At 41.2% G+C, this 23,628-nt stretch overlaps 1 protein-coding gene across 5 annotated transcripts in view; it reads right to left on the reverse strand.

Moving 5' to 3' along the window:
• The window catches only part of CNTFR (ciliary neurotrophic factor receptor), a 756,323-nt gene that overhangs the window by 485,905 nt on the left and 246,790 nt on the right, over positions 1 to 23,628 (reverse strand). Inside the window, exon 1 of one of the 5 annotated variants that reach the window (XM_077474627.1) lies at positions 3,274 to 3,374. The exons of the other annotated variants lie outside the window; for them this stretch is intronic. The gene's annotated coding sequence lies outside the window, so the exon portion shown is untranslated. Of the gene's footprint in view, positions 1 to 3,273; positions 3,375 to 23,628 lie in introns of those variants that run through there. 5 annotated transcript variants of the gene reach the window in all.

A 23,628-nucleotide genomic window follows, 5' to 3' on the forward strand; every position in this document is an offset into this window, starting at 1 on the left:
TCGATCATCCCGACCGTCCCTGATCGTCCCCAATCATGCCGACCATCCCCAACCATCCCGACCATCCCTGACCTTCCCCAACCATCCCGACCGACCCTGACCATCCCCGATCTTCCCCCACCGCCCCCGACCGTCCCCAATCCTCCACTACTGCCCCCGATCCTCCCAAACCATCGGCCACTGCCCCTGACCGTCCCTGATCCTCCATGACCGTCCCCAATCCTCCCCAACTGCCCCCGATTCTCCCAAACCATCCCCAACTGCCCCTGACTGTCCCTGATCCTCCCCGACCATCCCCAATCCTCCCCGACCGTTCCCGATCGCCCCTGACCGTCGCCATTTCTCTCCGACCACCCCTGACCATCCCCAATCCTCCCTGATCATCCCCAATCCTCCCGACTGTCACCGATTGTACAATGTTACCATTTCTAATGTCTCACCAATGCTGGGAATTAATGTGGGATGTCAGGAAAACATGCTGGGAGGAACTTCTAGTGCCCAGGCAATGATCTGTTCTAGGAGGTGTAATGCCTTGGCAATGTATGTGGGAGCTTCCGGTGTCCCAGGAATGAATGCTGGGACTTGTAGTGTCTCTGTAATAAATGCTGGGACTTGTAGTGTCTCAGTAATGAATGCTGGGACTTGTAGTGTCTCAGAAATTAATGCTGGGACTTGTAGTGTCTCAGAAATGAATGCTGGGACTTGTAGTGTCTCTGTAGTGAATGCTGGGACTTGCATTGTGTCTGTAGTGAACACTGGGACTTGTCGTGCCTCGGTAATGAATGCTGGAACTTGTAGTGCCTCTGTAATAAATGTTGGGACTTGTGGTGTCTCTGTAGTGAATGCTGGGACTTGTAGTGTTCCAGGAATGAATGCTGGGACTTGTATTGTCTATGTAATGAATTATGTGGCCTGTGGGGTCTCAGGGATGTATAATGACACGTGTAGTGTCTCCGTAATAAATGCTGGGACTTATAGTGTCTTGGTAGTAAATGGTGGGACTTGTAATGGTTTGGAAGTAGATATTGAGACTTGTAGTGTCTCCGTAAAAAATGCAGTAATGCTGGGACTTGTAGTGTCTCGGCAGTGAATGCTGGGACTTGTAGTGTCTCTGTAATGAATGAATGAACTTGTATTATCTCTGCAGTGAATGCTGGGACTTGTAGTGTTTATGTAATGAATGCCGAGACTTGTAGTGTCTCTGTAATGAATGCTGGGACTTGTAGTGTCTCGGCAGTGAATGCTGGGACTTGTAGTGTCTCGGTAATGAATGATTGGACTTGTTGTGTCTCGCTAATGAATGCTGGGACTTGTAGTGTCTCGGCAGTGAATGCTGGGACTTGTAGTGTCTCGGCAGTGAATTTTGGCACTTGTAGTGTCTCTGTAATGAATGATTGGACTTGTAGTGTCTAGGCAGTGAATGCTGGGACTTGTAGTGTCTCAGTAATGAATGTTGGGACTTGTAGTGTCTCGGCAGTGAATGCTGGGACTTGTAGTGTCTCGGTAATGAATCATTGGACTTGTAGTGTCTCGCTAATGAATGCTGGGACTTGTAGTGTCTTGGCAGTGAATGCTGGGACTTGTAGTGTCTCGGCAGTGAATTCTGGCACTTGTAGTGTCTCTGTAATGAATGATTGGACTTGTAGTGTCTAGGCAGTGAATGCTGGGACTTGTAGTGTCTCAGTAATGAATGTTGGGACTTGTAGTGTCTCGGCAGTGAATGTTGGGACTTGTAGTGTCTTGGCAGTGAATGCTGGGACTTGTAGTGTCTCGGTAATGAATGCTGGGACTTGTAGTGTCTCGGCAGTGAATGCTGGGACTTGCAGTGTCTCGGTAGTGAATGCTGGGACTTGTAGTGTCTTGGCAGTGAATGTTGGAACTTGTAGTGCCTCACCATTACATAACAGAACTTACATTTTAAATTCAAAGCTTTCCAAGGTGAAATAACAAAAGTAACACACATAACTGTCACTCCTGAGTGTTCGCTACATACAGGACAGTCACTAAACTATTTATCACAAGGCGCTGATCAATATAATTCAGGCGCATTATTTTAATAAATGTCGTATTTTACAACAAATTTTGTCGTAAATATCAATCCACTAAAATGAGGAAAGAAAAGTCTCCTGAGAAGAATAAGGGGATAACATCCTGGTGAATGAGATATAAGGGGATCTCGGACTTTCCACATGATGATGAAGTCATTGAGTATATGCACCGAATATTTATATAACGTTTTTGCACAGAAAAAGTAATGTAGATAAGCTAATGAATGTAGATAAAACAATGAATGGAAATAAAATAATAAATGTAGGTAAAATAATAATAATAAAAAAAAGTTAAATTAAATTAAATAATGAAGGTAAATAAAATAAAAGTAGATAAAATAATAAAATAAAATATCAAATAAAATAATGAACATAGACAAAATATTAAATGTAGGTGAAATAAAATATACAATAGAATGAAGTGAAAAAAAAATAATCAATGTAAAAAAAATTTAAAAAAAATGTAAACAAAATAATAAAATATAAAATAAAGTAAAATAAAATAATGTAAATAGATAAAATATTAACTGTAGCTAAAATATAATATAGCATAAAATGAAGTAAAATAAAATAAAATAATCAAGGTAAATAAAATAATAAAATGTAGATAAAATAATAAAATAAAGTATAAAATGAAGTAAAATAAAATAATGAACATAGATAAAATATTAAATGTAGATTAAATAAAATATAACATAAAATGAAGTAAAATAAAATAAAATAAAAATAAAATAATCAAGGTAAATAAAATAATAAAATGTAGATAAAATAAAATATAAAATGAAGTAAAATAAAATAATGAACATAGAAAAAATATTAAATGTAGATAAAATAAAATATAACATAAAATGAAGTGGAATAAAACAAAGTAAAATAAAATAAAATAATCAACGTAAATAAAATAATACATTTAGATAAAGTAATAAAATAAAATAAAGTAAAACAAAATAATGAATTTAGCTAAACAAATGAATGTACATTAAATAATGAAATAAAATAATCAACGCACATAAAATAACTTTGGTGACTTAGTGAACTGCCAACATTGGGACTGCAGTTTCTCAGCAATGCATCCTGGGACTGGCAATGGGCCAAAGCATGCTGGGACTTGTTATCTCTTGGCAATGCATACTGGGACTTGTAGTTCCACAACAGCTGGAGAGAAGTGACAAGAAAACACAGCCCATCCTACAGACCCCCTTAAAAATAAGAAATTGAGACTCACTTTTCCCCAAAATGTGTGATCTCGCCGTCCGCAGGTCACTCACTGTCCTGGAGTCACATTGAGCAGTGGCAGCAGAATGAGAGTAGACACCACCGTGGGTTTCCTCTAATTCCCCCCCCCCCACACACCAATCCCCCTCCGCCTCCCCCCCCCCCTGCCCTCCCTGAATATGATTGATGAATTCTTTCATAGGCCATCTGAATTGAGAAGAGTGAGTAAGGAGATTAGAGTCATGTGACCACCATCAAGGGACTGAGGAATGTACCCGGGGTGACAGATCTTCACAATGAATGGCTCAGTCCCACATTCCATCCACACAGCTCAGAGTCCTGGAGGGAGCGTGGCCATGGCACACACACAGCATTGCCCCCCCCCCCCCATGTCACATCTACATGGCCAGGAAAAACGCAGAACATTGACGCAAAGAAGTTTCTGAGAATTGGCCAAGTTAGCGTTGGGTTTGATCAAAGAGGACCTTCCACCGATATGTCAGAATTCTACAATAGGTGCCCATTTGGATCTAGGCGCGTGCGTTTTTTTTCTAGTGTTCGTTGGGCAGGTGCAATGTCCTGCGTCTGAGCATTGATGCATATTTCCAACGCATTTTTTTTAAATTTAGGATTTAGAATGGATAGAGTTAAAGAGGAACTTTTTAGCCACCCACACCAGGGTCCCATCAACCCCCGTGGCTTCGGCAATACCATCTTTAAAAATATGCCAAGTGCGCATAAGTGTCAAAGGCCCTGCCCAGCACCCTTAGGAACCAGCTGAGACTCGCGACACAAGTGGGACCCCCCCCCTCCACGTGTGCGCTGATCTTGTTGAATATACCTGTCAATAAAATACTACCCAGCCAGGAAAGTCCCTGTTTTGGAACTACCCGTTATTTTGCCGATTTTATTTTATTTCATTATTTCATTATTTTTTATTAATTATTTTATATATATTCATTTAAATATATTTACTTATGTTATGTATTTTATTTCATTATTTTTTCTTATAATTTTTTTTTTATATTTATTTAAATATATTTATTTATTTATGTTATATATTTTATTTCATTATTTTTTTTTCTTATTATTTATTTTATATGTATTTAAATATATTTATTTATTTATGTTATATATTTTATTTCATTATTTTGTTTTCTTATTATTTATTTTATATGTATTTATTTATATTTATTTTAAAATATTTATTTACTTATGTTATATATTTTATTTCATTATTTTTTTATTATTTATTTTATATGTATTAATTTATATTTATTTAAATATATTTATTTGTGTTATAGATTTTATTTCATATTTTTTTATTATTATTATTTATGTTATATGTATTTATTTATATTTATTTAAATATATTTTTTTATGTTATATATTTTATTTTTCATCTTTTTTTTAAATTAATTTTATTTTATATTTGTTAATTTATTAGTTCCACAAACACTTTTTTTGAAATACGAATGCAAATACAGAAACAAAGACCCAGTGGGCGATGAGCAACAGCACAACAAGTGAGAGAGAAAAAAAAATAATATAATTTTTTTTATTACCCAAAAAATACCATACAGAGCGGTATACCAGTAATAGAAGTACTACATACAGGTTACGTACTAAAGGTATATGCTCAGTAAGAACCATAAGTGAGTAAGCAGGACCTACGTTCATGGGTAAAGCTTTCAGGGGATAGAGTTCCATGCAGTGGGCCAAACTTCCAATGCCGTAGGGGCCAGATATTCTAAAGGTCGAAGTAGGCGAAGGAAATATATATATTTTTTTATTTATGTTATATATTTTATTTTTATTAAATGCATTTTATTTATGTATTTATTATGTTTTATATTTATTGTTTGATTAATGTTATGCAAAGAGACAGTCTAAAAAGAAACAATAAAATAAATAAGAATAAAAAATCAAAGGACAGTATAAAAATAAAAATCAATAACTAAGAAGAAAAAAAAATCAAATAACTAAGAAGAAAAAAATCTAAAGGACAGTGTAAAAATCAAAAATAAAATAAATAAGAAAAAAATAAAATAAATAGGAGTAAAAAAAAAAAAAATCAAAGAGACAGTCTAAAAAGAAACAATAAAATAAATAAGAAAAAAAACAAAGGGGAGTGTAAAAATAAAAATAAAATAAATAATAAGAAAATGCAATGGGCAACAATTCCAATGCTGTAGGGGCCAGATATTCTAAAGGTCGAAGTAGGCAAAGGGACTATTTGTTTATTTATTTATGTTATATATTTTATTTTTATTAAATGCATTTTATTTATGTATTTATTATTTTTATATTTATTGTTTGATTAATGCAAGTTATGCATTTTATTCAATTTTGTTTATGTATTTTATATATTTGTTTATTTTATTAATTTCATTTTTTTAAATGTATTTATATATTTTATTTTATTTATTTCATTTTATTTTTTTCATTTTATGTATTTACTTATTTATTTTATTTATTTCATTTTAATTTATTTATAAATAAAATAAAATAGGGCGACAACTTTCTGTTACTGATTCGCAATTCTGCTCCTGCGTTGCCTCCCTGACACATTATTATTATTATAAAAAATGTATAACATTCATCAGATTTTTTTCCATGTGTGAATGACTTTCCGCAATGTAAAGCACCTGAACCCGGAAGCTACATTCATGTATAAAATCTGATTGCTGTCCTGAGATCTGTGACATCATCGGCCTGACAGGTCGGATACAGGAAGTGATCACAAAGTGACAACCTCCGGGGTCACAGGGGCCACACACATACAGTCAGCTAATTTAGAAAACAATGACGTTATTATTACCCTATGAATGGTGACTATATGGTACTGTGTCTGTGACTGTACCATGAATGGATGGGGGGAGGGGGACGCATTACAAGGAGATCCCCCACCCCCCACCTTCAGCCACTTACAGAGGACCCAACCTGAAAAAAAAAAAAACTGAAAAAAAAATCAAAGTAACAGTGTAAAAATAAAAAATAAAATAAGTAAGAAAATAAAAAAAACAAATAGGAGAAAAATAATAAAATTAAAAAGACAGTGTAAATAGAAACAATAAAATAAATAAGAAAAAAAATCAAAGGAGGAGTGTAAAATAAAAATCAAATAAATAATAAGAAAAGAAAATCAAAGGGACAGTGTAAAAATCAAAAATCAAATAAATAAGAAAAGAATAAAATAAATAGGAGGGAAAAAAATCAAAGAGACAGTCTAAAAAGAAACAATAAAATAAATAAGAATAAAAAATCAAAGGGGAGTATAAAAATCTAAATAAAATAAATAAGAAGAAAAAAAATCAAAGTGACAGTGTAAAAATCAAAAATAAAATAAATAAGAAAAAAATTAAATAAATAGGAGGAAGAAAAAAATCAAAGAGACAGTCTAAAAAAAAACAATAAAATAAATACTAATAAGAAAAAAAATCTAAGGGACAGTGCTCTAATAAAAAATAAAATTAATAAGAAAAAATTAATTTAAAGCCCCCCTCTGTACCCTCGTCCGAACACATACATAAGTCACGCGTGCATATATAAATGGTCTTCGCACCACACATGTGAGGTATCGCCGCAAACGTTAGAGCGAGATCAATAATTCTAGCAAAATACCTCCTCTGGAACTCCAAACTGGTAACCTGTAAAGATTTTTAAGGCATCGCCTATGGAGATATTTAAGTACCGTAGTTCGTTGCCATCCCATGAGCGTGTGCAATTGTGAACTGTGACATGTTATGTATCTATTTACTTAGCATAACATCATCCTTTTATATTTTACCCAAAAATTGGATTATGTATTGCGTATCTTTGCATTAAAATTAATTCAAATCCAAGTGTATTTTATCCCCAAAAAATTGCATTTGAAAAACCACTGCACAAATACGGTGTTATGTAAAAAAATTGCAACGATCGCCATTTTAATCCCCCATGGTCTCAAAAAAATAATAATAATAATAATAAAGTTTGGATGTTCTAAGTAATTTTCTAGCAAAAAAAAACTAAATATAGATTTTTTTTTTTTACTTGTAAAATAAATAAATAATAATGTTTGGGGGTTCTGAGTAATTTTTTAGCAAAAAAAAATAAAAAAAATTTTTTTTTTATTTGTAAAAAAAATAAAATAAAAAAAAATAAAAAGGGGGCCAGAAAAGGCCTGGTCCTTATGTGGTTAAAATGAACGGCATGCAAAAAAAAAAAAAATAATAATAATAATAATGTTTGGGGGTTCTAAGTCATTTTCTAGCAAAAAAAAATAAAAATAAAGATTTTGTTTTACTTGTAAAAAAATAAAAAATAAAAAAATAAATGTGCCAGAAAAGGCCTGGTCCTTATGTGGTTAAAATGAATGGCACGCAGTGTGAGTTATTGCATAAAAATATTTTTTGGGTCGTTTGAGCGCATTCGGGCCTCCACATGCTGGTGAGTTTTGTCATGCATTCTTGTGTATTGCATTAAAGCACCCTGTTCATATAAATGGGCTGGCAATTATTATTATTAATATTAATATTATTATTATTATTATTATAATACAATGCAACCATAAGTCCAAAAACCCGGACATGTGCCATTTTCTTTTTTTGGGCAACACAGCATACCACGACGCATCAGGCGTTACCGTGCGTGGTGTCACACTACAACATTGCAAAGTTTGAGCAGCAAATGAATGTCCCAACATGCGTCACATGCGTTAATGCGTGTTTGTAGTAACACTAAAATGCGGTTCTGCCCTTAAAGAACGTCTCTGCTCTACTTAGTGACACCGGTGAGATCTCTAATTGTCCCCAATCAATAATATGTCTCAGCTACTGATACGCAGATTAGACGTTCTCCTAATCCAGACAGGCCGAGTAATTGGGTGTCAGCGGGAGGTGAGCTAAATCTGAGCCCATCCCCCGCCATTAGCAGCTACTACTACATGCTGCAATGGAAACGCTCTCAATTAAAAAAATAAATAAATTCCTGCATGTGTGTGACTGCACGGACGTCACCGATTCCATAATAGCTGAAAAGTTTTTTTTGAAATGTTTCTGCAACTCAAACAACCAAGGGGGGGGGAGATATTTTGCGCTCTCTAATGATGTGAAACACCCACAGTGTTATGTGTAGGCATTGGGAAACTTTCCTTCCTTTCCTTTCCTTCAATGCTGCACAATGGTTGTGACTCACAAGTCTATTTATCTCATTGCAGCTCAACCACGTTGTATCCATCTAAAAGCAAAAAAAAAAACAGAAAAAAAAAAAAACAATGTTGCAATGTCTAGCAATGGGAATTTCCCACAATGCTCCTGGCAGCCATATATATATATATATATATATATATATATATATATATATACTTATAAAAGTATATATATATATATATATATATATATATATATATATATATATATAAACTTATAAAAGTATATATATATATATATATAAAAAATATATATGTAAAAAAAAAAAAAATATATATATATATATATATATAAAAAATATATATGTAAAAAATATATATATATATATATATATTTTTTGTATATATATATATATATATATATATATATATATATATATATATATATATATATATATGTGTGTGTATGTAAAAAAATATATAAATTATATATATATATATATATACTTATAAAAGTATATATATATATATATATATATATAAAACTTATAAAAGTATATATATATATATATATATATATATATATATATATATATATATATATATATATATATATATATATATATAACTTATAAAAGTATATATTAAAAAAATATATATGTAAAAAAAAATATATATATATATAATTTTTTTTTTTTTTGCAGAGGGCCCAGAGAATAACATATTTTTTTCGTCACGTGATATTTGCGCAGCAGTTTTTTGGAAAAAAAAATACACCACTTTAATGTACAGCATGGCGCGGCAGTCTGTGAATTACATTGTGTAGTGCTCGTTACCGCAATGTGATGGTGCAAATCCGAGCTCTCTTCAACACTAGTCTCAATGCAATACAATCCGTTCATACTGGAAAGCCGGAGAATTGAGCCTCGCTGGTAACAAGCCAGCATTGGACGCAAAGATCTGACATTGCCGGGCCAGATCTGGAAAGATCCCAACTACAAAAGACAGTTCATATCCGAGCCTGGTCAGTAACAAGACGGCAAAGGATATGAAGATCTGGCATTGCCAGGCCAGATCCGGCAAGTTCCCAACTACAAAGACAGTTCATATCCAAACCTGGTCAGTAACAAGCCGGAAATGAAAGGGAAATATTTTGTATTGCCGGGACAGATCCGGCAAGTTCCCAACTACGAAGATGGTTCATATCTGTGCCTAATCAGTTAAAAAGACGACAAATATTTGGCATTGCTGAGCCAGATCTGGCAAGTTCCAAACTACAAAGATGGTTCATATCCGAACCTGGTCAGTAACAAGCTGGAAATGGAAAATGAAAATTTGGCATTGCCAGGTCAGATCAGGCAAGTTCACAACTACGAAGATGACATATAACACTCCAAAGACATGCTGGTAGGTTAATTGGCTTCTGTCTAAATTGGCCCTAGTATGTGAATGTGAGTTAGGGACCTTACATTGTAAGCTCCTTGAGTGTGGGGGCCGACGCGAATGTCCAATGTATATGTAAAGCACTGCGTAAATCGACGGCGCTATACAAGTACCTTAAATAATAATAATAACCATGCCTGGTCAGTAACAAGATGATAATGGAAACAAAAATTTGGCATTGCCGGGCTAGATCTGGCAAATTCCCAGCTACGAAGATGGTTTATATCCGAGCCTGGTCAGTAACAAGACGATAATGGAAATGAAGAATTTGACTTGCCCGGCCAGATCCGGCAAGTTCTCAATCACAGAGATGGTTCATATACGAGCCTGGTCAGTAAAAAGACGACAATGTAAGCAAAGAATTGGCATTGCCAAGTCAGATCAGGCAAGTTCCCAACTACTAAGATGGTTCATAACCAAGCCGGGTCAGTAACAAGCCAGCAATGGAAGTGAAGGTCTGCCATTGCCGGGACAGATCCAACATATTCCCAACTATTAAGAAGGTTCAAATCCAAGTCTGGCTAGAAACAAGCTGGAAAAGGAAGAGAAGAATTGGCATTGCCGGGCCAGATCCAGCAAGTTCCCAATGACGAAGATGATTCACGTCTGTGCTTTGTGTTATGCTTTTCAAACTTTGAAAAGGAACAACACAGTGGCTCGTGAATTAGTTGTGTAGCTCTCGATACCACAACGCGAAGGTAAGAATCTGACCTTTCTGCTCCCGTAGGCTCAATTCAATATGATCATCTCATTCCAATGATTAGTAGCTCCTCACAATACACGCTCGCCGGATTCGTACCGCAGTTTCCATTTGGATGCTGGAGGGGGAGGTTCCAGAGGTAGAGATTGGAATGTGTTCTACACTGACTGAGGGTAGTATTGGGGGCATTAGTGGGAGATTGACTAAAGCACATAAAGACAAGGTAAGTATAGTAATAAGTCCTAGTTGCAATCTTGGAACACCCAATAAGAGGATATTATGCGACTGGTCTAAACTACGTGGCATGTTCACCAATGCCAGCAGCCTGGCGGACAAGATGGGTGAACTAGAGATACTGTTGTACGAGGAGGATTTGTATTTTGAGGGAATTTCAGAGACCTGGTTCAACAGCTCTCATGATTGTCTGGCAACCATTCAAGGGTATACCCTTTATCGCAGGGATAGAGAGGGTAAAAAAGAGGGAGGGTTTATTTCTATATATATCAAGAATAATGTACAAGTGAATGTGAGAGATGACATCACTAAGGGAGCTAGGGAGGAGGTGGAATCTTTATGGGTAAAGCTCCAAAGGGATGAAGGGGAAAATAATACTGGCAGTATGCTATAGGCCACCTAGCCTGAGGGAGGAGGGCGAGACAGATCTCCTATCACAAGTTGGATTAGCAGCAAAGAAGGGAAGTGTTATCATAATGGGGGATTTTAATTATCCAGACATAGACTGGATGGAAGGAACCACGCATTCGTCTAAGGCTCGCCAGTTCCTAAATGTCTTGCAGGACAATTTCATGGGTCTGATGGTTGACGCACCAACTAGAAATAAAGAGTTACTGGATCTACTGATTACCAACAATACAGACCTGATCACGGATGTGGAAATACTTGACTTCCGTATGAATCATACAAATAGAAAACATAAGAGAAATACAAAGACACTGAATGTCAAAAGAGCCAACTTCCCTAAACTACAAACCTTGCTAGAAGGCATAAACTGGGTTCACTTTAAGAGCATATTAAATAAGGGCATTAGCCAGTGCATCCCATTGGGTAATAAATTTAAAAGAGCGAACGAAAGTCCTGGATGGCTTCGCTCCAATGTTAAAATGAATATAAAAGCAAAAGGAGAAGGCCTTCAAAAAATACAAGGTTGAGGGATCATCATCAGCATTCAGACATTATAAAGAATGCAATAAGAAATGTAAGGGTGCAACTAGGATGGCTAAGATAGAACATGAAAACACTTCGCGAAGGAGAGCAAAAAAATCCCAAGAAATTCTTTAAGTATGTAAACAGTAAAAAAGGGAGGATGGACCATATTGCCCTCATAAATAATGAGGAAGGACATCTTTTTACAAAGGATGGATGGCAAAAGTATTGGATTTATTCTTCTCAGTCTTCACGAGGGAATCGGGGGACTTCCGTAACCAAAACTGCAGTGTTTATCCACAAGACACATCACAGGAAGCACCCCCATGGCTAACAGAGGACAGAATTAGAATTAGACTTGGGAAACTTAGCATTAATAAATCACAGGATGGCTTGCACCCGAGGGTACTTAGGGAACTCAGTCAAGTAATTTCCAGACCATTGTTCATAATTTTTACTGACAGTCTACTGACTGGAATGGTACCAGCTGATTGGAGAAAAGCCAATGTAGCACCAGTATTTAAAAAGGGCCCAAAATACATCCCTGGGAATTACAGACCAGTTAGCCTGATATCAATAGTATGTAAGAACTTGGAGGGGGTGTTAAGGGACTATATGCAAGATTTTGGTAATGAGAATGGTATTATTAACAGTAATGAGCATGGATTCATGGAGAATCGTTCTTGCCAAACCAATATATTAACTTTCTATGAGGAGGTGAGTTGCCATCTAGATAAAGGAAGGCCCGTAGACGTGGTGGATCTGGATTTGGCAAAAGCATTTGACACAGTTCCCCATAAACGTTTACTGTACAAAGTAAGGTCTGTTGGCATGGACCATAGGGTGAGTACATGGATTGAAAACTGGCTACAAGGGCGAGTTCAGAGGGTGGTGATAAATGGGGAGTACTCGGAATGGTCAGGGGTGGGTAGTGAGGTCCTCCAGGGTTTTGTGCTGGGATCAATCCTATTTAATTTGTTCATAAACGACCTGGAGGATGGAGGAAACAGTTCAATCTCTGTATTTGCGGAAGAAACTAAGCTAAGCAAGGCAATAACATCTCCACAGGATGTGGAAACCTTGTAAGAAGATCTGAACAAATGAATGGGGTGGGCAACTACATGGCAAATGAGGTTCAATGTAGAAAAATGTAAAATAATGCATTTGGGTGGCAAAGATATGAATGTAATCTATAGACTGGGGGGAGAACCTCTGGGGGGATCTAGGATGGAAAAGAACCTGGGGGTCCTAGTAGATGATGGGCTCAGCAATGCCAAGCTGCTGCTAACAAAGCAAACAGAATATTGGCATTAAAATGGGGATCAACTCCAGAGATAAAACGATAATTCTCCCCTCTACAAGACTCTGGTCCGGCCGCACCTGGAGTATACTGTCCAGTTCTGGGCACCAGTCCTCAGGAAGGATGTACTAGAAATGGAGCGACTACAAAGAAGGGCAACAAAGCTAATAAAGGGTCTGGAGGATATTAGTTATGAGGAAAGGTTGCGAGCACTGAACTTTTTCTCCCTGGAGAAGAGAAGCTTGAGAGGGGACATGATTTCATTATACAAATACCATGCCGGTGACCCCACAATAGGGAGAAAACTTTTTTGCGGAAGGGAGTTTAACAAGACTTGTGGCCACTCATTAAAATTAGAAGAAAAGAGGTGTAACCTTAAACTACGTAGAGGGCTCTTTACTGTAAGAGCGGCAAGGATGTGGAATTCCCTTCCACAGGCTGTGGTCTCAGCGGGGGGCATCGATAGTTTCAAGAAACGATTAGATAAGCACCTGAACAACCACAACATACAGAGATATACAATGTAATACTGACAGATAATCAAACACATGCATTGGACTTGATGGACTTGTGTCCTTTTTCAACCTCACCTACTATGTAACTACGTAAAAAGTTTGGGGAGTCGCTGAGCAGCGACTGGAGAACCTGGTGCAGCTCTAGAGAAGAGCGAGATTTAATAAATCTATATTAATGTTACAAATCTTCTCTCCTGGCCCTGGGCCCCGAGAGACAGGGAATGAGAGAGGACCATGGAACGCGAGTGCGCCTGGGAAGACGATGAGGAGCGAGACGAATCCTTAATAGCTCTGACGGTGATAAATATTTAACTGCCTTTTAGCTCTGAAAGTCCCAGAATGTGGACAGATCAGCATGTAACCTAAGAGCGGCTCTGATTAATGGGGATGAAGACGGCTGCGTGAAAGGAGGCGAGGAGGGGCCCTCATTCAGGCTCATCTCTAATTTTCTGCTCAGGGATTAGCTCACAGGAGCCTGCTAAGCCCCTCGCTTTCGAAATCTAAGGAGGACCCCCCCTGCCACCCCACCAGACCCCCTGCCAAAAAGGGCCATAGACTGGTGATGGGGCTGCTGGTGACAAAGGCCAATCGGGATAATCAAGTTTGAGTACCGCAGTGTAATATAAAGTGTTCCTGCTCTTCCCTCCATCTAATTCTCCTCTCCTGAAATACTCTGTTGGAAAACTCTGCTCCTTCATCTAACTCTCCTCTGCTGAAATACTCTGCTGGAGGACTCTGCTCCTTCCTCTATAACTCTCCTCTCCTGAAGTACTCTGCCGGAGGACTCTGCTCCTTCCTCTATAACTCTCCTCTCCTGAAATACTCTGCCGGAGGACTCTGCTCCTTCCTCTATAACTCTCCTCTCCTGAAGTACTCTGCCGGAGGACTCTGCTCCTTCCTCTATAACTCTCCTCTCCTGAAATACTCTGCCGGAGGACTCTGCTCCTTCCTCTATAACTCTCCTCTCCTGAAATACTCTGCCGGAGGACTCTGCTCCTTCCTCTATAACTCTCCTGTCCTGAAATACTCTGCCGGAGGACTCTGCTCCTTCCTCTATAACTCTCCTCTCCTGAAATACTCTGCCGGAGGACTCTGCTCCTTCCTCTATAACTCTCCTCTCCTGAAATACTCTGCCGGAGGACTCTGCTCCTTCCTCTATAACTCTCCTCTCCTGAAATACTCTGCTGGATGACTATGTTCCTTCCTCTATAACTCTCCTCTCCTGAAATACTCTACCGGAGGACTCTGTTCCTTCCTCTATAACTCTCCTCTCCTGAAATACTCTGCTGGATGACTATGTTCCTTCCTCTATAACTCTCCTCTGCTGAAATACTCTGTTGGAAAACTCTGCTCCTTCATCTAACTCTCCTCTGCTGAAATACTCTGCTGGAGGACTCTGCTCCTTCCTCTATAACTCTCCTCTCCTGAAGTACTCTGCCGGAGGACTCTGCTCCTTCCTCTATAACTCTCCTGTCCTGAAATACTCTGCCGGAGGACTCTGCTCCTTCCTCTATAACTCTCCTCTCCTGAAGTACTCTGCCGGAGGACTCTGCTCCTTCCTCTATAACTCTCCTCTCCTGAAATACTCTGCCGGAGGACTCTGCTCCTTCCTCTATAACTCTCCTCTCCTGAAATACTCTGCCGGAGGACTCTGCTCCTTCCTCTATAACTCTCCTCTCCTGAAATACTCTGCCGGAGGTCTCTGCTCCTTCCTCTATAACTCTCCTCTCCTGAAATACTCTACCGGAGGACTCTGTTCCTTCCTCTATAACTCTCCTCTCCTGAAATACTCTGCTGGATGACTATGTTCCTTCCTCTATAACTCTCCTCTGCTGAAATACTCTGCCGGAGGACTCTGCTCCTTCCTCTATAACTCTCCTCTCCTGAAATACTCTGCCGGAGGACTCTGTTCCTTCCTCTATAACTCTCCTCTCCTGAAATACTCTGCCGGAGGACTCTGCTCCTTCCTCTATAACTCTCCTCTCCTGAAATACTCTGCTGGATGACTCTGCTCCTTCCTCTATAACTCTCCTCTGCTGAAATACTCTGCCGGAGGACTCTGTTCCTTCCTCTATAACTCTCCTCTCCTGAAATACTCTGCCGGAGGACTCTGCTCCTTCCTCTATAACTCTCCTCTCCTGAAATACTCTGCCGGAGGTCTCTGCTCCTTCCTCTATAACTCTCCTCTCCTGAAATACTCTACCGGAGGACTCTGTTCCTTCCTCTATAACTCTCCTCTCCTGAAATACTCTGCTGGATGACTATGTTCCTTCCTCTATAACTCTCCTCTGCTGAAATACTCTGCTGGATGACTCTGCTCCTTCCTCTATAACTCTCCTCTCCTGAAATACTCTGCACTGCTGGAGGACTCTGTTCCTTCCTCTATAACTCTCCTCTCCTGAAATACTCTGCTGGATGACTATGTTCCTTCCTCTATAACTCTCCTCTCCTGAAATACTCTGCCGGAGGACTCTGCTCCTTCCTCTATAACTCTCCTCTCCTGAAATACTCTGCTGGATGACTATGTTCCTTCCTCTATAACTCTCCTCTGCTGAAATACTCTGCTCCTTCATCTATCTAACTCTACTCTCCTGAAATACTCTGCTGTGCTGGAGGACTCTGCTCCTTCCTCGAATGCCCCATACACACGGTCGGACGTTCCGACCACAAAATCCGTCAGATTTTTTCTGGCCGAAACTAGTCTTGCATACACACAAAGTTGTCGGGAGAATCCGATCGTTCGGAACGAGGTGACGTACAAAAACGTACGACGGGGCTATGTAGATGCCAGTAGCCAACAGCTTTCGCTTCTCTACACGCGATTGGAAAAATTCTGATTGGATTTTGTCGTCGGAAAATTTTAGATCCAGCTCTCAAACTTTTTCCGTCAGAAATTCCGACAGAAAAAGTCCGATAGGGCCCACACACGATCGGATTTTCCGACAACATAATCCGTTCTGACTTTTTCTGTCGGAATTTCAGACCGTGTGTATGGGGTATCTCCTCTGCAGAAAAATACTTTTCTCTTCTGGAGGACTCTGATCCTTCCTCTGTATAACTCTCCTCTCTTGAAATACTCTGCACTGCTGGAGGACTCTGCTCCTTCCTCTATAACTCTCCTCTCCTGAAATACTCTGCTGGATGACTCTGCTCCTTCCTCTATAACTCTCCTCTCCTGAAATACTCTGCTGGATGACTCTGCTCCTTCCTCTATAACTCTCCTCTCCTGAAATACTCTGCTGGATGACTGAAGGATTCTGCTTCTTCCTCTATAACTCTCCTCTCCTAAAAATTCTAATAACATCATATATATATATATATATATATATACATATATATATATATATATATATATATATATATATATATATATATATATATATATTTACGTTTATTTTTTTAAGTTTTAGTATATTTCTACTGTTAACATCAATACTAATTATTTCAGCATTAAGCTTGATAATTCTGGTATTTTAAACTTCCTAAGTATTTTTAAAAAAGCTCCCACTGGTTTTAGATCCAGATAGTTATTGTTATTATTATTATTATTATTATTATTATTATATTATTATTATTATCATTATCATCATTGTCATTATATTTTTTATCTAATAAACATTCCAGCCCCTATTAGGGGAGCAGAGCTTTGCCCCTCTTAAGAAAGGGTAGGGATCCATGGTACCCTGGTTGAGAAAGGCTGAGATAGACACGAATTAATTATTATCAGTAAACAATGCAGTCTTTTACAGGGAAGACCCTGACTTATAAAGTTCTGAGCATCATAAATACATTTAAACAAATAAAACTCCTTTCATTCATAGGGATCCATGCCATATAAATAAAAGAGGAACCCCCAGCCACACGGTTTACGACTGTAGTTTAGCCGACTCTAATGTGATGGGTGCTCCGATTTGAAGGGTTGGCTCTGATGTGATGGGGAGACCCCTAATGTGAAGGGGGCTCTGATGTGATGGGGAGGCTCTAATGTGATGGGGAGACCTCTGATGTGATGGGGGACCTCTGATGTGATGGGGAGACCTCTGATGTGATGGGGAGACCTCTGATGTGATGGGGAGACCTCTGATGTGATGGGGGACCTCTGATGTGATGGGGCGACCTCTGATGTGATGGGGGACCTCTGATGTGATGGGGAGACCTCTGATGTGATGGGGAGACCTCTGATGTGATGGGGAGACCTCTGATGTGATGGGGAGACCTCTGATGTGATGGGGCGACCTCTGATGTGATGGGGAGACCTCTGATGTGATGGGGAGACCTCTGATGTGATAGGGAGACCTCTGATGTGATGGGGCGACCTCTGATGTGATGGGGAGACCTCTGATGTGATGGGGAGACCTCTGATGTGATAGGGAGACCTCTGATGTAATGGGGAGACCTGATGTGATGGGGAGACCTCTGATGTGATGAGGAGACCTCTGATGTGATGGGGAGACCTCTGATGTGATGGGGAGACCTCTGATGTGATGGGGAGACCTCTGATGTGATGGGGGACCTCTGATGTGATGGGGAGACCTCTGATGTGATGGGGAGACCTCTAATGTAATGGGGAGACCTCTGATGTAATGGGGAGACCTGATGTGATGGGGGACCTCTGATGTGATGGGGAGACCTCTGATGTGATGGGGAGACCTCTGATGTGATGGGGAGACCTCTAATGTAATGGGGAGACCTCTGATGTAATGGGGAGACCTGATGTGATGGGGGACCTCTGATGTGATGGGGAGACCTCTGATGTGATGGGGAGACCTCTGATGTGATAGAGAGACCTCTGATGTGATGGGGAGACCTCTGATGTGATGGGGGACCTCTGATGTGACGGGGAGACCTCTGATGTGATGGGGAGACCTCTGATGTGATAGAGAGACCTCTGATGTGGTGGGGAGACCTCTGACGTGATGGGGGACCTCTGATGTGATGGGGAGACCTCTGACGTGATGGGGGACCTCTGATGTGATGGGGAGACCTCTGATGTGATGGGGGCCTCTGATGTGATGGGAGACCTCTGATGTGATGGGGGCCTCTGATCTGAAGGGGGGATTCTGATGGGATGAGGGACCTCTGATGTGATGGGGGAGCTTTGTTGTAAAGTTAATTTCATCAGGGTGGTTGTGTGCTTCATACAAGGTTCAGGTTTCCCAATTGATAACTAACTTTTATTTTATTTGTTATCATTCTAGACTGGGGGGGGGGGGGGGCTTCAGTTTTTTCAGCCTTTAAAGGGCACTGTAAGTTAAAAAATGTTGACAAATTCTGCTGTAGATGCGCGGTGTGCTCTCTCCAAATATCTTCTATTACCGTATTAGTAGGTTGATACATAATTTATTATTAGGTCGATATATTATGTATTAGTAGGTTGATACATTGGGGTTGATTTACTAAAACCGGTGCACTCAGAACTTGGTGCAGCTGTGCATGCCAGCCAATCAGCTTCTAACTTCAGCTTGTTCAATTAAGCTTTGACAATAAATCCTGGAAGCTGATTGGTTTCTGTGCAGAGCTGCACCAGGTTTTACACTCTCTCCGGTTTTAGTAAATAACCCCCATTGTGTATTAGTAGGTCAATACATTGTGTATGGGTTAAAGCACCCTACAAATACTTTTTGCTAAAAATCGCGCCGGTCATACTGGTGTGCCCGACCTTTACTGCCAATCACAGAAGCCTGGCCTAGAACAGGGAATGTTGGGGGCTGCAACAGCGGTGCGGCCCTCTCTCATCCCGATCAGACCTCGGCCATCTCTCATCTGTGGCCTTCACCACAACAATAAATCGGAAAGGACAGAAGACTTGCCTGAGAGCGGCCAGTGACTTCTCCCGGCGATCCCTCTGAATGTATCCGAGGACACAAAGCCGCGCCGGGCCCCTCATCCTTGTCCTCTCCCTGATCTAGGCCCAGTCTGAGCACGTGCCTACCAGCAATGAATGTCCCTTTTATTGACCCGCCTTTGATGCCTCTTGGCTGCAGTCAGCAGACACGCTGTGTGTGATTTCATGTTGTGGACGCCCCGCGCACACTGAATGAGACTTTTTTTTTTTTTTACAGCCGACAGAACTCCCATGTAACCTGTTTATGGCCTGTTCAGTGGTAGAAAGGCCTGGAAATTGGTTAGCTGAACAGAAGGGTCAGTGGTCTACAGGAGAGGTGAAGGCCGGGAGCAGAAGGAACGCACAAAGTTCCTGAAGAAGTCTATTTAGAGGAGAGAACCCTGAAAATTGACTGGCTGCTTATAACAACCACCCATCGTACATAGATAAATAAAATGGCAACAGGTCACCCAAATTCAGCCCCGCTATACAACAAAGGGACCTAATAATACATTTACACTGTGTACAGGCTTGGATATCAGTTTCCTAGGATATTACTATAACATCCTCGTGTTATAACACCATAACTGTCTCTAGTTATAATGACCTCAGTGTCTTATTATAAGACCAGAAAAGTCTTTTGTTATAATTCAATAAATCATCTCTAGCATACCCTGGGAGTATTATCTTTAGTCAGTCACACCAAATGCTTTTTTGTCAGAGATTATGTGCAGGTACTCGCCTCCCGAGTCACCCTTTGTCTTCACCCCCTACCCACCTCCGAACACTGTCCCTTGGTTCCCTACCCACCTCTGAACACCGTCCCTTGGTTCCACCCCCCTACCCATCTCCAAACACTGTCCCTTGGTTCCACCCCCCTACCCACCTTTGAGCACTGTCCCTTGGTTCCACCCTCCACCCACCTATGAGGACTGTCCCTTGGTTCCACCCCCTACCCACCTCTGAACACTGTCTCTTGGTTCCACCTCTGAGCACTGTCCCTTGGTTCCACCCCCTACTCAGCTCTGAGCACTGTCCCTTGGTTCTACCCCTACCCACCGCCGAACGCTGTCCCTTGATTTCACCTCCTACCCAGTTCTGAGCACTGCCCCTTGGTTCTACCCCTACCCACCTCTTAGCACTGTACCTTGGTTCCACCCTCTACCCACCTCCGAACACTGTCTCTTGGTTTCACCTCTGAGCACTGTCCCTTGGTTCCACCCCCTACTCAGCTCTGAGCACTGTCCCTTGGTTCTACCCCTACCCACCGCCGAACGCTGTCCCTTGATTTCACCTCCTACCCAGTTCTGAGCACTGCCCCTTGGTTCTACCCCTACCCACCTCTTAGCACTGTACCTTGGTTCCACCTCCTACCCAGCTCTGAGCACTGTCCCTTGGTTCTACCCCTACCCACCTCTGAGCTCTGTCCCTTGGTTCCACGCTCTACCCACCTCCAAGCGCTGATCTTTGGTTCTACCCTCCACCCGCCTCTGAATGCTGTCACTTGGTTCCACCTCCTACCCAGCTCTGAGCACTGTCACATGGTTCTAGCTCCTACCCACCACAGGACACTGTTCCTTGGTTCTACCTCCTAACCAGCTCTGAGCACTGTCCCTTGGTTCTACCACCTACCCACCTCTGAACACTGTCCCTTGGTTCCATCTCCTACCCAGCCCCTAGCACTGTCCCTTGGTTCTACCCCTTACCCACTTTCGAACACTGTCCCTTGGTTCCACCTCCTACCCAGCTCTGAGCACTGTCCCTTGGTTCTACCCCCTACCCACCTCTGAGCACTGTCCCTTGGTTCCACGCTCTACCCACCTCCAAGTGCTGATCTTTGGTTCCACCCTCCTCCCACCTCTGAACACTGTCCTTTGGTTCCCTACCCACCTCTGAACACTGTCCCTTGGTTCCCTACCCACCTCCGAACACCGTCCCTTGGTTCCACCCCCCTACCCACCTCCAAACACTGTACATTGGTTCAACCCCCTACCCACCTTTGAACACTGGTCCCTTGGCTCCACCCCTACTCACCTCCGAGCACTGTCCCTTGTTTCCACCCTCCACCCACCTCTGAACACTGTCCCTTAGTTCCACCCCCCACCCACCTCTGAGCACGGTCCCTTGGTTCCACCCCCTACCCACCTCTGAACACTGTCTCTTGGTTCCACCCCCTACTCAGCTCAGAGCACTGTCCCTTGGTTCTACCCCCTACCCACCTCCAAATACTGTCCCTTGATTCCACCTCCTACCCAGTTCTGAGCACTGCCCCTTGGTTCTACCCCCTACCCACCTCCAAACACTGTCCCTTGGTTCCACCTCCTACCCACCTCTGAGCACTGTCCCTTGGTTCCACGCTCTACCCACCTCCAAGCGCTGATCTTTGGTGTCATCCCTCAACCCACCTCTGAACACTGTCCCTTGGTTCCACCTCCTACCCAGCTCTGAGCACTGTCCCTTGGTTCTACCACCTACCCACCTCTGAACACTGTTCCTTGGTTCCATCTCCTACCCAGCCCCTAGCAATGTCCCTTGGTTCTACCCCCTACCCACCTCCAAACACTGTCCCTTGGTTCCACCTCCTACCCAGCTCTGAGCACTGTCCCTTGGTTCTACCCCCTACCCACCTCTGAGCACTGTCCCTTGGTTCCACGCTCTACTCACCTCCAAGCGCTGATCTTTGGTTCCACCCTCCACCCACCTCTGAGCACATTCCCTTGTTTCCACCCCCTACCCACCTTTGAACACTGTCCCTTGCTTCCACCCCCTTATCCCATCTCCAGACACTGTCCCTTGGTTCCACCACCTACCCACCTTCCAGTACTGCCCCTTTTAGAGAACACAGAATTAAGTAACACTTTTTGGTGCTAAATAATTATTATGGAATGTGTCAATAATAACAAGAAAATCAGTAAAATAGATCAGAAACAATAGGACCCTCCCCCCCCCAGCAACAATAAATCTTTTCCAGCAACAACAGTTTCCACCCAGCAACAATAAATCCACCCCAACATTAGCTGACCCCCGTTACAACAATAGCTATCCCAGCAGCCAATATCAATAGACCTCTCACCAGCAAAAATGAATACCTCCCAGAAACAATAAATCCCCAGCAACAATAGATCCATACGAGCAACAATTTACCCCCCCCCCCCCCTTCAACATAAGCCTCCCCAGCAACAATAGACCCCCACCAGCAACAATGGATCCCCCAGCAGCCAGCATGAATAGGCCCCAAGATCAGAAGTGGCTCCCCACCAGCAACAATAGACCCCCCCTACAGTGACAATAGATTCTCTAGCATCACTAGACCCTCCACTACATCCCATCACCTCTTTCCATTACATACATTCAGTTATGGATCTTCCCCGGCATTTCCACTGAAAATGAAATCCTGGTGACACTTGGCTGGTAAACTTGCATTGAGAAAAGGAAGAGTAAAGTATAATCACTATGCATAGGTAGTAAGCAAATATGACTGCTACTTGGACATAAAATAACAGACTATACAACAAAATGAACATACTTTGATTTTTTTTTGTACTACAGACGCTCACCTTCACAAAAGCTTTTTACATTCCTTTAGAATCATACTGGTATTCTGGGCACCCCAGTTGCTGGGACAGGTGATACTGCTGGCCAGGTAGACCAGCCACCCCCTCCCCCTTCTGCTCACGGGTTATCTCGCTATCTCTTGTAGAATGAGACATGGCTCCAAAGACTTATGGGCTCCAAGGAAACCTATTTTGCCCGTTGCCACCCCTCTGTGGGTGTGATAGTGTCTAACAAAAAATGTATCAGTGTAAAATATTTTGAAGCACAAACTGTTGCGACCAAATACATTTCTATGGAAAGGAGCTTTCCCCTCTCATGTTTTTTGGGACTGGCATCAAAGCAATAAATGATCACACCCAAAAAAAGGCTAAATAAATATATATGAAGAGTGTATCTTCCCAAACTTCAGACTGCAACATTATAACTTTGTAGGAACTCACATGGTAAGAGGTTGCAGCAGGGGCTGATCTGTGCCCTGCCCTCTTTGCTGCAAACTACTTCAGCAGTATGGGTTGGAAGGTCTTTCCCCTTTACTTTGTGGACTACCTCAGCATCATAGGTTGAGGGTCCTGCCCTTTTTTTTGCTGTGGACTTCTTCAAGAGCATAGCTTTCGGGGCCTACCCTTTGTTGCTGGGGATTACTTCAGGAGCACAGATTGCAGGCCCTGCCTTTTTTGCTGTGGACTTCTTCAGGAGCACAGATCGCGGGTCCTGCCCTATGTTGCTGTAGACT

The sequence above is a fragment of the Lithobates pipiens genome, unplaced genomic scaffold (genome assembly GCF_037356315.1).
Source record: "Lithobates pipiens isolate NorthernLeopardFrog02 unplaced genomic scaffold, aLitPip1_a1.2 Scaffold_97, whole genome shotgun sequence".
Lineage (NCBI taxonomy): Eukaryota > Metazoa > Chordata > Amphibia > Anura > Ranidae > Lithobates > Lithobates pipiens.